Below are 14,838 nucleotides of genomic sequence, written 5' to 3'. Positions count from 1 at the left end.
TCAGAAGATTAATGCTTAACTACTTCTGGTGATGTTCCCAGATAGTGTCAAGTCATGATAATTGTAAAATCTTTTCAACAAAGATAGTGTTAATCTTCTGTGCATTCTTCACTAGCCAGGAGTGAGAACACACCAGGCTTTAAAATGCAACATGAGGGAAGATGTAATAGATTTCTCCTTTTTTCTTACTGCAATGCAATTTTAACTGGTCTTTGAATTTTTTAGTGCTTGATGTAGTTCATTCCAGGTTTAATTGATAATTAGTCAGCATTGTTATGTAATTTATTAAGTTATCTTGTTATTTCAGTATATGAGACCTAAGAGGTGCTTCTGTGTAGAGTGGTTGGTGGGATAACTTCAGTGCTGCATTTGGGTACAGTAGAAATACTTGGTTTAGGTATGCACCATGGAAGTGTGCTAATGGAGGCTTTTGAGCTACTGTATTCTGCATACTCTTACTATCAGTAGCCATTATTTTTTTGTGTTTACAGGAATTATATGAGGATTTGTATCAACTTTTCATGTTCTGTTTTCTATAAGCCTGAAATTTTTGTGGCTTGGGGAAGATTAAATTAACATTTTGGAGAGCATTCTGTAAGAGGATTTTGATGACAAAACAAAAGTGTTGTCATGCCGTTTCAAAGCAGCATTGTATTTTTAATAGAAAATGAAAGGACAAGTGTATGTAGTCCATTAATAAACTTATTCTGAGATGTCCTGATGATAAAAGTCTTGCAGCCAGAGTATGAATACCCTCTTCCTGTGAACAGTCTTTTTAAAGTTATTATTTCAACCTATATATTGTGTTATAAATCTCACATTTCATAAACCAGTAAATATTGTAGGGTTGGTTTTTGTTTTTGTTGTTGTTGTTTGTTTTGTGTTTTATTTTTTTTTTAAATAAAGTATATGAGGCACAGCAGTCAGGCTTGGATACTTTCAGGCATTGAAATAAGATGAGACAGAAGGAGCATACCATGAGTAAGGAGCACCATGTCCATGCCAGGTTCAAAACAATGTTTCTTCTCATTCCTCCTCTGTGGGTGCAGTGAGAGCTCCACCTCCCGTTCAAAAAAACCTTCAGTTCTAAGAGCATATAAATAGGAAATCTGAGAAGATGATTTTGGGTGTTGAATTTGCCCTTAGTGTAGGGTACTTACTACAGTAAATAATTTATGAGAAGTGACAGCCAAACCTCCACTGCAACCTACATCTAATACATTATTTATTTAGATGTCACAGTCTTTGTGGATCCCAGTTAAGTCCTGGGCCTCTATGAGACAGTTGCAGAATAATGTACATGCTACACAGTTTCAAAAATCACTCTTGAAAGGGGTTGCCTACATTTGATAATAGTTGTTTGCCTGATGAGATGCTGTGAAAAGCATTGTATATCCAAAAAGGTATTCTTACTATTTGAGTACTTAATTCTTTAACAGAGTGAAAAGAGCATAAAACTTCTGTGAAAGTCTTCTCTCCCACTAGGTTACCTTGAAAATGGTAAGATAAGAATTACCAAACTTCATTAGTTTATTTTTTATATTTCTTGTCTCTCCTGTAATTGATTCACTTTTAAAAAAATGGATCCCCTTTTTATACCAGAGCAGAAGGTATTCAAGTGCTGCAGTATCTTCAGATTGGAAAATAAGGAAATCTAAAGCTTTCCTTATAATCTTTTACAAAAGGGCAAACAAAGTCTTGATGAGGTAGTGAAATAATCAATTGTTCAACAGCAAGCCTGCATTGATTACAATACACTGCTTTTATGAAAAAGGACCATATGTGTTGAGAAATACATACTTCAGCTAACTGCCTTCACTTCTGGTTTTGAACAGGACTCTTTCTTTGTGTATAGATTCACTTCTCTACTCTTTATTGAGTAATCAGGCTCTTACCAGGAATAGGACTCCCTGATCATGTGTCTTCCTTGCAGTTGAGCTGTGATGGTAATTACAATCTGACTTTCTTGTTCCTTTAAGATGTGGGAAAAAAAAATGGAACTATGTCTTCAGTTTAATAACAAATTAACGGACTAGTACATTTATGATAATGTTGGGGAATGTAATAAAAATATTAGCTTTGCTTTAAATATGTGAAGAAATAGATATTTAGGAAAAAATTGCAAACCAACATTGGATTTGAAAGTTATGCCATTATAGAATCAGTAAACCTATTAGCCTATTATTTTACTGATTTGTGCCAAATTCTAAGAAAAATTTTCTCCTGTGATGACATACTCCCTATAAACCTTCAAAATGCTTCTATTCTTACCAACAAGTTTGAGAACATGGGATAGCTGGTTTCTAATTAGAGATTCATTCGCCCACTAAAAGCCAAAGACATCCCTTCTGGGTTTATGTTCTAGCAAGGGAGCATAAAAAGTCAGTAATTACTGAAAACATTTATTTTTGGTGTTGAATAGAAAATGCCAAAGGCCTTTCCTTTTGCTGAGTCCTCAGAATGGGGATATGATTGGTAGGAATGGCATCTTTGCACCATTTCCTCTGATGCGGTGACTAGAAAGCTCAAGTAGATTCTGAAGTATGGCTGAGTTTGGGGTGGGTGTCTTTGTTGTTTCATTTGGTTGGTTTGGTTTTTGTTTGTTTGTTATTTGGGTTTTTGGAGGGGGTTTTTTTGTGGGTTTTGTTGTTTTTGTTTCTTTTTTTAAATTTAAAATTTCCTTTTCGTATTTGTCCTCTCTATCAAAATCTGTTGCTAATTTTGGTTTTACCTTCCCTTGTCAGAAATGTTTCAATATCAGACATCCAAGTTTTGCCATGAATTCTTATTGACATTTGGGATGAGGGAAAGAATATTTTTATGAGTGTTTTAAAACAATTCAGTAAGAACTTGATGAGAATGTTATTGCAGATAGTAATTTTTTTCTCTCAAGCCAGTTCTTATGGTGGCCAGAATTAGAGGCAGAGTAGGAAAATATACTTTGTAAAAGGTTCAGCACTTGCAGGTAAGAATTCTTTTAACATTTTATCTTTTGGTACCTACTTGCTACTATATATTTGTCTGGGAAATAAGGAGAATGTGATAATGAGGACCAGAAACAGTTTTAAGGTTCTTGGTAGAATAATTTTTTCTCTACATGCATTTAGTCTTCATATTTGAATATTTGCTTTCCTGGTTTGTATCTAATTTCAGCTTAAAAAACCTCTAAATGTAGTTTTAAGGGTGAAAAAACCTGGTACCATCTGGTTTGTAGTATGGAACTCTAAATTAAAAGAGTGATTTTATTTTGTCTAACCGGTGGGAGAAAGAAAGAAACTTCTTCTGAAATAAATTGTTCTGTAAACTAAGAAAAGATGACTAGAAGTTAGTTGTTTAAACCATGAAAGTCACTGCTTTTTTTTTTTTTTGCTTTTCTTTTTTTTTTTTTTTGGTTAAGTGTGAATGTTGTCATTACTATCTTTGAATGCAGTGGCCAGGATAATACCACTAACACAAAACTTTCCTAATTGGCTAAGTGTTTAAATAATACATTTTGTGAACTGATACAGAAAATGTTAGTTTTGAAGTGTGTTTGGTATCTAGGAAAGAACTGGTAACATGCTGCACATTCAGAACTATTTTTTGCTACTAAATTGTCAAAAATTGCTGATTTGAAAGGGGGTAAAAACCTGCTTAAAGTAATCACAGATACCACTGTTATCTGTTACAGGCTAAGAACTTAATGCCCTATTGCTCAAATGAGTTTTTACCATAACGAGATAGCTATATCACACTCCTAAGTGAAAAGCTCATGAACTTGCCTGCATGGTTAATTCCAGCCTCCACTCTTCTAACAAGCTCCCAAAGTTGTTGTTGCTTATAAAAGTGGAAAATGGACCTGATAAAAATGTTTAGTCTGCGGAGCTGTGTTTTATTTATCATATCACAAAAGAGCAATGTTTTGTTGCATCATGGTCAAAATAGAAGCGACCTTGCTTGTTCGTGAGTGCTCAAAGCCTAGAGATAAGAGGCAAAGTAATAGAGTACAATAGAAAGAGTGTAGTGTAATTATTTGTGGCTTGTCAAGTGAAGCCCTTTCAGGCCCCAAGTGATTCAAATCTGGGAACTCTGCACAATTCTGTACACTAACCATAGCCAGCATCAGAGAAATCTCACCCAGCTTCTCCGACAGTACTGAAATTGCATCAGTTTGTCATGCACTGAGCATGCCAGCTTCGCACAATATCATTTGCTTGCAAATGGGCCTGGCCCCAACGCCCTGAGACACATTCTTTGGTATCTGACTCTTGGCCTGTGATTTGTCATGTCTCTAGTGCTATCGGCGTGAAGTAATTTTAATAGATTCTGATGGTTTGCTTGTGGAAGGTAAAGAATGCACTACAGATTGTGTCAGGTAGCTTTCTATGGCATGTAGTTTGGTGAAGGCCCTCACGATGGTGATAGCCAAACAAAGAGGATGGAGAAATGAGAACCCTGTTTTGAATGGTATTTAACACTGCCCTTCTCAACACCCTGCTGTGGACATCTTTGCAAACTCAGCAGGTCCAAGAAATTAGCAGCTCAACAAAGCAGTGTTATTTGTGCTTTAGAGTTGTTTATGGATGAGAGATACAGCAGAAAAACAGTGGCTATTTTTTTGTCCCTATTCAAAAAGTGTGTAAGAGGTGTAAAAATGTTAATTAGTTTCCAAGGAGTAAACTGGATATATATTTGTCTTGGTGTTCACCTTTTTATTATTTGTTTGAAGTGTTAGTGCTCTCTAAATAAAAATCCCTGGGTTTTTTAGCAAGTATGTTATTTCATACTGTAAAAAAAAAAATTAAAAGACCTGTGCAATTTATACTAACATGTATCTTTTATAAAATTACGTAAATATGACCTAGAAAAATAGATTTCTGAATAATTTCTTCATAGATTTTAATTGGCATATTTATTTGACAATTATTTGAATACTAAATATTTGTTTGAATTGTTTTCTTACACTATGAAGTAAGTATGTGGCATTTTTTTTGCTCTTCTTTTGACACCACTGAGATGAGATTATTTTGCCATTGACAACTCTGATCTTTGCATCATTTTTTTCAGCTGACTTCCTTAATTGATTACTACTTTGTTGTTGGAGCCTGCAGCATAGCTCTCCAGAATTCTGCTGACACCAATCGATTAATGTGAAGGTGTTAGTTAGTGATTTCATCTAAGAAACATTCAAAACCCTGTCAGTAATCTGTTCTTAAAAACTGCCAGATCATTGAATTTTGTTATTTTGAACATGTTAGTGTGGGTTAACAAGGATTTCTCTGGACAGCCAAAAAAAATTTAAAAAAACAGACCTTGAAGTGACTCTTGTGGGAAGAACAGATTTTATTCAGTCATACATTAATATAATATACATGCACATGCCTTAATATTTAAAAGACTGTTTTAAAATATGTTCTTATTAATATTTAAGGTATCTCTCAGGAATTTATAAAAATGCTTCAGCACAAACTATTTCTTTTTATGTTTACCTGGGGAATTTTTGACAGCAGTGTAACTCTAAGCACCCCGCTAGCAAGTCTCTGCAAGTCTGCCACTTTTTTTCATGCTGTAGCTTCCACATTTGCTTAGCAGCTTTGCATAGCTAAGCAAATTTTTAAAATGAGCCTGCATTTTTTCCCTTTTTGTTCTAAATAAGTTCAGAAAAATAATGTTGTTTTATACAATTTCTTAGAGTAATTCTGTGTTATGACCAGAACTCACTGTTCAATGTTGCACAAAAAAAGAAAGAAGTAAAGGTTCTTTTTAAGCATGATGTTAACTTATGAAAGCATATTTTGCTTTTATTTCTTGGTGGGGTTTTTTGTAGGATGACTTCTTAAAATAGACATAGATTTTTACAGTGTGCTAGCCTTTGTGTATGCTACTTGTGCATCAGTAAAACATCTCTGCCTGATTTCCAAGGGGTGGTTGTGGAGGGTACAAGTTAGTTAAATCCAGTGAGTATGCTGTTATCAGAGGTTTTGTTTGTACAGAAGGCAATCTGAATCAGTTGCCACTACACCAACATCAAAACCAGCAAAGTGCTGTGGTCAGTATAATATCCTTACATTCAGATACACAGATGAGCGTGCACACACGTGTTTGTGGGTGCAGATACACAGAAGCACATGCAGATGTCAGCGTCAGGAGGATTTATTGGGTTGTATTGCTGAAGATTCTGTTTGAGTTCCAGTATGACTTGATATTTTAGTGATGTGGATGATGGAATAAGAATGTCCTTATTTAAATTTGCCATCAACACCAAAGGTGGAAGTGACTGTGGAGATGCTGGAGAGTGAGAGTAGAGTTTAAAATAATTTTGATGAATTGGAAAGTTTATTTAAGAAAGGAAAACAGGGTGCTAACTCAATAGGAACTGGTGCCAAGTATTGTATTTATCAAAAAATAATCAGTTACATGGAGTAACACCCAAAAGATTAGGCAACAGATATTCCTGAAAGGATCTGGGGGTTATCATGCATCACAGGATGGCTGTGTCACAAGGCAAATGCATGTTGGGGCTTCAAAAGATGACTGTAACAAAAAGGTCACTGATATGGAGTGTATACTAGATGTGGAGTACTGTGTCCAGTTTTAGGTACTGCGTTCTAAGAAACATGTGAGCATATGAGAAGAAGTGTAGACAAAATAAGGTGATGTATGTGCTCCTACAACCAGTTACATTGCTTTCTGGATCTCCGATCAATGGGAAGAAGAAAATACAGCAGGACCTCTTTAGATCAAAAACAAAACAGTGAGTAGGAACTGCATGACAGTTGCCAGCAACAAAAAAAATGTTGAAAAAAGGAGACAGTTGGTCTGTGGATCGGCAATGTTGTGGTCTTACGCTGTGCAATTATCTGTCCTATCCACCAGAAGTATGGGGCTAATTATGAAATGGTGCTGAATAATAAAGATACTGCAGCACCAGAACACTCTTGAGGAGCAGGGTGTGGAGCTTTGTCTGGAGGTGGCTTAGGAGTTTCTGTCAAGAATAAGTACAATTAGTCCTGCCTGGAGACAGCAGGAAGAGCTAGGTAACTTCCAGAAACACAGAGCCAGAATAGACCTCAAGCTCCTTTTTGTGAGCCCCCCTTGACACCTGGCTGTCATCCTTTGCATTATTTCAAAAATTTTGTTTATCCATCCCCTAATCTATTATCTCTTATAAATTCTGTGGCTTTCTAAAACTCTTTAAGAGTCCAAACAGAGTAGTTCTTTCTCCTCTCCTGGGAAATGTAGAGGCGTCTCATAATGGAACAGTTGCTGAAACAATCATGAGTTTCTCCATCTCTGTTTCTTCATGCAAGAGAAGAAACATAATTTGTTAGTTTGCCCAGGTAAGCCTTTTTCAAGGTCTTCCTGGGAGGTAAATATTCTAGTTTTTTCCCCAGTTTTAGACACAGCTAATATTATTCAGTAAAGTATTTGTGTTTGGTAGGTATCCCATTTGGTGCTTCAGAATTGGACTGCATGTATGTGGTTCCATAACTTTAAATGTACATAGCAGTGAAGGGAGGTGCAGAGCATCAGAGCCAACATTTCCTATAAGCTAGTCAAGAAACTGCAAAAATTCAGTGCTACTCTTACTTCAGTCAGTATGCTTCTTCCTGTGAATAATATTTGCCACAAAATGAAATCTAAGTGTTTAAATAGCTAGCTAGATGTGTGGCTTTGTAAGAGGTGACTAGATTGGTGGCTTAGCTGTGAAGCAGAAAGTAGTGCGGGGACAGGAGGGTTAGGACTCCCATCAGAGGTCTGAGTCTCTAATCCTGGTCCTGCTCACAGGTACATTTCACCTCAATCCTGTGTCATCTGAAGGGGCATGAAGATAGACTGTACAAGTTAGAAGGCTCTTCAGGTTTACTAAATGACAGAAATAACAAGACAGAACAATTTGTGCCATTTACTCCCAAGTATTTTCAGGAGCTGATAAAAAAATTGTATTTTTAAACAATTATTTTGAGGGATTTGTAGGGCAACAATTTTTTGCCAAGTTATATACCTTATCTGCGTAACTTGCTGTAGGTATCACCTAGTCTTGCATTTGGTTAATGAATTAGGTACATATTTTTAATTTTGTGGAAAGAGTTGCTGCTTTGTCAGTGTGTGCTCAAACATCAGCGTTATCTCCATTTCCTGATGTTTATTGCATGCTCACTGGTTGTGCAGACCTTGTCTCTGCCCTGGTGCAGGGCATTATGTGATGATTCTCAGTAGTAAGTTCTTGTTTGCTTGTTCTTTTGTGCTTTCTATTAGGCACTGGTATGATCCATTCCGTGGTGTGATCATGTGCCTTGCCAGAAGTCGAAGACAGAGCAATGCCAAAGAATAGAGCTCTGCCACTTGCCATTCTAGTCCTCTCTTGCTGCTCTTAGCCAGGGACATACGTAGACAGTTCAGCTTCACATAGTTCTTGATGTATGTAATCCATTTATTGCTCATGTTTAGATGTAGCTTTTTACCCTTCACACCATGGAAATCATAAAAAAATCTTCTACAGTTTCAGCAAGAATGATACCTTAAAACAGAAGGCTTGATGGAAAATACCGGATGCGCAGCAGTATGGTGATGTGCCACTGTCCTGAACACTAAATAGAAACCTCTCATATTTCACTGCTGTCTTTCGCATTCGTGGGAGGTTTGATGCCAAGTGATTTAAATATCCCTAGTATGCAAGAATCATGGTCACTGACAAGAAATATGATTACAATGAATATTTTTTGCTCCTCATAGCTCAAATAGGCTATTTCTATACTTCTCAAGGTAGCAGGGTGAGGTTATGCTGGGCAGCATGGTAAGTAGGCAACACGAGTCAACATTTACTCAGTTCCCAGTAATAAACCCATTTTTACCTCCTACATTACAACAGTTTTTAATTTCTTGTTTGTAGATAGTAAAACATGATTCCTTTTACAAATTGTGAGCAGACTTGCAGAAGACCTTTGAGAACTAATTTATCATTCGCCAGGTAATGCAAGTTTGTAGCCAGGTAAGCTATCTTATGGCTGGCATATATTGACTGTCAGCCTTTCAGAGGCCCCAGCGCTGGATAACACAAGCACCAGAGACACAAGATTTAACTTTGATTACTGACTAACCTCCTTCTGGGTTTTTTTAACCCGAGAGCTTTGTGCGTGCATGGTCTGCTTAGCTGCAAGTGGAGAGCAGGTGAGACAGGGTGCCATGAGAGCATACTCAGAAAAGGAACTGAGGAGTGAAATCCCCAAGTCAGCCAAATTTGCTCTTGAACCCATGCGGTCAAACCATAGCTTTGCGCTGCTGTACTGAGATCAGGGGTTTGAAACTAAAACAGGTAAAAAGTTGTAATTTGATCAGATGGCCTTCTGTCTTAGTATGTCTGGTACTGAAGCTGGCTTGGCAATAGCTTTGGCATTACACTACTTTCTATTACCCCAGAGAGGGAATCAAGGTTCCCAATAGACTTAGGTCCTTTTTCTGGTATAGACAGCTTGGAAATATAAAATGCGTTCTTGCATAGAATCCTGAAATAGTTTGGATTGGAAAGATTTGATTTAAAAATTATCTAATTCAACCCTTTACCATGGGCAGGAACACCTTTCATCTGCAGGAACACCTTTCATCAGGAACACCAATCATACTGCTGATTAGATTCAGCCTGACCTTTGACACTTCCAGTGGTGTCATATCCACAGCTTCTCTGGGCAGCCTGTGTCTCACTACCCTCATAATAAAAAAATTCTTCCTTGTTTCCAATCTAAATCTACACTCTTTATTTAAGAGTTGACGTTGCCACTTGTCCTGTCACTGCAAATCTTGGTAAAAATTGGTCTGACTCCATCTTTCCTGTAAGCCTCCATTATATATTGAAAGGCCACAAAATGATCTCCCTGGAGCCTTCTTGTCTTGGGCTGAACAACCACAACTCTTTTCTTTCACAACTCTTCCCAGCAGGGATGTTTCAGCTTTCTGGTCAGTTCTGTGGCCCTTCTCTGGACTTGTTCCAAAAGATCCATGTCTTTCATGTCACTGGGGACTCAAGCACTTCAGGTGGAATCTTGCCAGAGCAGAGAGGGAGAATCTCCCCCTTCTCCCTGCTGGCCATGCTGCTTTTGATGCTGCCCAGGATGCAATTGGCTCTCTGGGCCGTGAGCACACATTGCTGGGTCATGCCCAGCTTTTCACTCACCAATAGCCCAAATCCTTTTCTGCTGGGCTGCTCTCAACCCATTCATACCCCAGCCTGTATTGATACTGGGGGTTAACCAAACCCATGTTTGCTCTTGGCCTTGTTGAATTTCATGAAGTTCATATGGGCTCACTTGTCAAGCCCGTCATGGTTCCTCTGGATGACATCCCTTCTCGTCAGCGAATGAACTGTGCCACTCAGCTTGGTGTTTGGTTCAGCTTTGTGTTTAGAGGGCACTTACAAGACCCAGGATCAAACATGAGCAAGACCAACCACAGCAATGGTAGAACACTTGCTCAGTGAATACTGCAAAGATCTTGAGGAATAAGTTTTTAATTAGCAGTTGAGGCAAGCCCGATGGGATTGATTAAATTGTCCAAGGACAGGATGATTTCTTGAATTCTGTGACTCTGGAGTTCTTGACTTTTAACCTCAATGGTTTTGTTGTATTTCTTTTGGTGGAATAATGTCTAAATTTATACTTTTACAATGGATGTTGTAGTACTCAGTATTTCAGTGAAAACAATAGAAAAGTTCACTGTATAGTTTGGGGAAAAAATAGCTGAGTTACAGGCTTCTTAAATGTTTTATAGCATGTCACTGTTGGTTTCTTTTTTCTTCTTCTTATTCTCCTTTGTGTAACATTGTAAATATTTAAATATGGCTCCCAAAAATAAAATATCTCTAAAATGCTGAGCTCCTGTTGAAGGCTCTAGGGATTTGGCGTACTAAGTTAGAACTGGTTGAGTGCTTTTTAAAAATAAATTGTGCCTGTAATTATTTGCTTCAACAGCCTGACTAGTGGTCAGAAGTAAGAGCCAGGGTGCAGGTCAGCCTGCTGGTGGCCAGTGAGGTTCCGATTTTGCCTCTGGACCTGGAGGCTGACTCAGCTACTCCTGAGCAGCCTGTTTTGTAAGCTCCCAGTATGAGCACATATTGAGCAACATTGGACTGACTGGGTTCAGATGCAATGGAAACTTGCAGTCAAAACATATTCCTTTTTAATTAGCAGAAATTTTGAAGCAGAGAAATTGCTTAAGCTTTCTAAGCAAAGGTTTTCTTCAGAAGTGGGAATCAGTGCTGCTTTCTTTTACTAGATTCTTGGGATTACTTCTAGCTGAAGTGAAGTCAGAAGCAAGTATTTGTTTGTTCTATCTCCTGCACTTTATGTTGTAATCCTGTGCTTGTTACTAAGAAGTCCAATGGTCAAAGAAATGGATTTCACACTTGTCTTAGTTTTGCTGTTTTCAAGTTTTTGATTCTAGCTGAGTTCTGATAAGTATGTGTATGTGTGTCTAATATATTTATTTACAAAAATAAGAGAACATTCAGCACTTCAAATAAACAGCCATACCCTCCTTTTATTTTCCTTTTAATGTACTCGTGTTAGTGCTAAGATCTTTAATAGATACTCTTACAGCATTAAAATAATAAAATAGTGTATTAGGTGATAAATTGTGTGTGTTACGGAGCACTATTGATTACCTTGCTCATTAGTTGTACATTAAAGCAGACAAATTATTAGACGCTCTTGTGACTTGATTTTTATGTATAAAATAAAAGAGTAGCAACCAACATCTGAATCACGGGGGCTTGTTGTAATTCCCGTTCATGTTCAATTGTGAATGCACAGGAAGTATACATTTTTCTCATTTAGAAACATCTAAACAAACTAAAGTTTATTTCTTCTGGGTGTTTTTTAAGTTGCTTCTTTTCTTTAATTAAAATTCTTCATAATAATATGGTTTCCAGCTATAGATACTGGTAAATAGGTAGTGTTCTTTACAAGCCATCTACTTGATAATTTTGGATGTTTATAGTAACAAGAGGAATTAAACTTTAAAAGGCCATAGGAAGCACTGGAGTGTTTTTGCCTCTACTAAGTTATCAGTATTAGTCATTCTGTAGCTTGAATAAGGTATGCATGCTCAGCCTGAGGGTTGTCCATGTAAGTTAGCTTAGGTTCAGTCCTTGCAGTGATGGCTCTTGTCAGTTTGTATCTTTGCTGGGGTGCCTAACAGACCAGTAGGGGTCACTCTGTGCACTGAATTTGGGAAATGTGTAGCTAATTTTAATTACTCTTTTTAATTGCGCATGCTTGCACACTTGAAGAAATCCTAGAGAAGAGCTCTACTCATTGTTTATTAAGTTACTGGTTTTTTCTTTGAGTTGGGAGTCTCTGTACAAAAGCATGCATGATAGTTAACCTTTTATAAGCTAACTATGAAGCATGGCTATATCACAGACTGTATATCTAATGATACAGTTTCAGAAGTGTCTTTGAGAGAGTCTTCGCAGTTTGTGAAAAGACAGTGTGTGCTGAAAAGAAAGTGATTCTGGTTGGGGTTACTGTATTTCCATGCCCTAACTCGATAAAAGGCTGGAAAGTCTAGTGAGGTAGGTCAGTGTGCCACATAAATGCTTCAATAGTGTATTCTTCCACTTCTCTCAAAGTCAAACTTTAAGGCCGTTTTAAAAAACCTAGGAGAAGGGTATCAAGCATGTATGCATCTGTTAAATGAAATAGATGGGTGAAGATATCCTGGTCTTCTAAGTCAAGCAGTTAATTGTGCAACTAGTTGATGATCAATGCAGTCACTTCAAACCAATATATAAGATCCATCTGTTCCCAGTTTTTCTGTAGTGGCAGTGTTGTGAAATACATCTTTCCCTCCTGCTCTCTTCTAAAATCTATATCTTAGGATTTAAAATGTTTTGTCTATAACATTGAAGAAAGATGAAAGCATCTTAATGATTGTGAACGGACATAATCTTTTCTTAAATGGGGCATTTATCCAGTTTTAAATTAAAGACTGAGATTTGTAGTTTGTAATATTTTCTTTACTAAGATTTCTTAATGAGGGATGCTTTGCACATAATTTGATGGAAATAGCTATGCTATTTATATTCTTACCCTTTCTATGATGTCCTCTTCCACACTTACTGCAGTAGTTTGTGTGCATGTGTTACTCTGTGCCACAGCAGTGTGCAGGAGCTCAGGCCTTATTTCAAGAGTTGGAAGCCACAGAGAATCTTCAGTATAAGTGGTTCACGGAGAAAGCCCAATTTTCCAGCAAAAATCACCCCAGTCTGGTGGCTTAGCTGAGATCCAGGACCTGAGAGTTTAGTTTCCAACTCAGGCAAGTCACAGTGGTCTGGTAGTTTCCTTCAGAAAAACATGGATAACCACGTGGAGTCAGGTGAAACGGAGACAGAGGGTAAAAACATATTTGTAATGCTCGTGATTATTACTTCAGAGGCTGTCTGAAAGGATAAAGTGATTAATTTCAGTAATACTGGCACAAGAGCAGATGGGAGCAGAAAAAGTAATAGCAAGGTAGTAAGGACCAGCATTTGCTTGTTTTTCTGTGCCTGATGAGATTTGCTTAATTGGATCGATGATAGTATCTGAAAACTTGTGCTGATCACTTTTGCACACTTTGACAAGAAAATGAAAGATTGGCTCAAGTGTATGTCTGTCTCCCTTTTTTCAGTGAAGTGGTTGAAATTCTATTTATCTTGGTAATTTTGTATTATAATAAAGAGTATCTTTGTTTCTTCTGTTCCCTAACTGTTGTCTCTTTACTTAGAAGTGTGTAGCAGGGAAGAAAGGGAATGGTGAAGAAATGAGTGAAAAGAAGAGTAATCAATCTTTTCCTTGTATTCTTAGTTCATAAAATTGATACTTTGTTTCTTTAAGTAGTCCAAAAATTGGTATCATACAAGCAGAGAAATGTCTTTAAATGACTATGCTGCATTTTTAATTGGAAGAGAGTAACAATTTTGTAATCCTGTAGCACAAAAACTATTAGCATCTTTGCAGCACATCTTTTCTTGAATTCACAAAATTAGTTAAACTTTATGTGATTTTTTTTTTTAGTGAGACTACTTGTTTTTCCTTCTTGTAATATTTTTTCTCTGCACTTCCAGTGAAGTCATAATGGCTTAAATAAATCATAGCTTTTCTTTATTCTCTCTGCCCCCATGTAAACTGGTTGTTCTGGTCATCTAAGCCTAACATATTTTAATGCCTTTATATGTAGCCCTTATTTCTTCAAAATTGATCTTGAAAAGGAAAGCTTGGTCTCCTTTTCACAGCATCAGAGAATGTTAATGGTTGGAAGGGACTGCTGGAAGTCACTTTGTCCAAGATCCCTGTTCAAGGAGTGTCCCATAGAGTACATTACTCAGGATTGTGTCCAGATGGCTTTTGAATATCCTGCAGTGAGGGAGACTCCAAAACCTCTCTGGGTGATTTTTCCAGTGCTCAGTCACTCTTGCACGGTGAAGTTCTCCCACATGTTCAGGTGGAACTTCCAGTGCATCAATTTCTGCCTGTTGCCTCATTCTGTTGCTTGGCACCACCAAGCAGAGCCTGGTCCATCCTCTTGGCACCCTCCCTTCAGGTACTCATAGACATTGGTGAGGTCCCCTTGTAGCCATCTCTTCTCAAGGCTAAACAGGCCCAGCTCCCTCAGCCTTCCTCATAGGAGAGATTCTCCAGTCCCCTAAAAACCTTTGAAGCCCTCTGTTGGTCCTGCCCCAGGAATTTCGTGTCTCTCGTGTGCTGAGGATTCCAAAGGTGGTGGTGGGGATCAAACATGGTTCCTTTTGGTCCAGTGCACCATAATGTGGCTGCTTGTCTAACTCCAGATCCCCACCAAAATTAGTTTCAAATTCATTTCAGA

General features: G+C 37.6%; 1 protein-coding gene across 4 annotated transcripts in view; it reads left to right on the top strand.

Annotated features, from left to right (window-relative positions):
• Nucleotides 1-14,838, top strand: part of SNX24 (sorting nexin 24) — an 89,025-nt gene that overhangs the window by 7,345 nt on the left and 66,842 nt on the right. The gene's annotated exons all lie outside the window — the stretch shown is intronic.

Source organism: Corvus kubaryi, unplaced genomic scaffold (genome assembly GCF_017639235.1).
Source record: "Corvus kubaryi isolate FWS band 111438036 unplaced genomic scaffold, C.kubaryi_AGA036_p1.0 split1-37296, whole genome shotgun sequence".
Taxonomy (NCBI): domain Eukaryota; kingdom Metazoa; phylum Chordata; class Aves; order Passeriformes; family Corvidae; genus Corvus; species Corvus kubaryi.
The sequence above is the reverse complement of the archived record's forward strand: the minus strand, read 5'-3'. Positions and strand labels throughout refer to the sequence as shown.